The sequence below is a fragment of the Sinocyclocheilus anshuiensis genome, unplaced genomic scaffold (assembly GCF_001515605.1).
Source record: "Sinocyclocheilus anshuiensis isolate Anshui unplaced genomic scaffold, SAMN03320099.WGS_v1.1 scaffold1518, whole genome shotgun sequence".
NCBI classification, from domain to species: domain Eukaryota; kingdom Metazoa; phylum Chordata; class Actinopteri; order Cypriniformes; family Cyprinidae; genus Sinocyclocheilus; species Sinocyclocheilus anshuiensis.
Window position 1 is genome coordinate 43,971 of NW_015548194.1, and position 1,151 is coordinate 45,121.

Below are 1,151 nucleotides of genomic sequence, written 5' to 3' on the forward strand. Positions count from 1 at the left end.
ACACACGCGTCACAGTAAGTCTACAGCAAACAGAAGGACGGGCGAGGGAAGAGAGAGTACAGTAGGGGTGGAAGCGTCTGTCATGGCCGATAACCTCGGCAGGAAGCATGTCTTGCGGGAAGATTATAGACACGCCTCCTATCCGTTTCATTCCCTCTTTTTTAGTCCCAGGCTCTTTCATTATATGGAGAAGAGCAGCGTGAACATTTGGCTAAACGTCTCCTCATTGAAAGAAAGTCACAGAGGAATGGACGTGGAAGCACATGAGGGTGAGGCGTCTCTTTAAAGTGTCCGGTGGATTGTGGGAAGGTTGAAGCGGTGTAATGTGTGTTTGATTTGATTGTGGTGGACTGATGAGAAGATCTGGCGTCAGGTCTCACCCCTCACTGTCTGAACAGATGGCTTCATCCTCAACACCTGACTCACGCAACAACATCACAACCACTTCTGCTCAACAAGACTGCATGTATTTGATCAAAAATACATGAAAAACTGTGAAATATTATTACGGTTTAAAAAAGTTTTCTATGTGAATATCTGTTAAACTGTAATGTATTTCTGTGATGCGCAGCTGTATTTTCAGCATCATTACTCCAGGCTTCAGTGTCACATGATCTTCAGAAATCATTCTAATATGCTGATTTGCTGCTCGATAAACATTTCTGATTATTACCAATGTTGAACACAGTCGTGCTGCACAATATTTTTGTGGAAACTGTGATACATTTAATTTTTTTCAGGAATTCAGGAATAGAAAGTTCAAAAGAACAGCATTTATTTGAAATAGAAATCTTTTGTAACATTATACATGTCTTTACTGTCACGTTTTATCAATTTTTATCAATGCATCCTTGATGAATAAAAGTATTAATTTCTTTCATGAACAATTAAATCGTACTGACCCCAAACTTTTAAGCGATAGTATATTTAATCAAATATCAGCTTTAATACTTCAGGTCTCATTCAGAGGAAACAGTAAAAAATCTGAACGCTGTTTAAGCAAAAAGGGAAAGAGTAAGATGTCAAACTCAAACTTAATTTCCATAATGCAACTGACAGAGACTCTGCAGCATTTGCTTATGATTAGATAAATCAAACACATCCTCCTCCTCCTTCATTACACACACACACACACACACACACACACACAC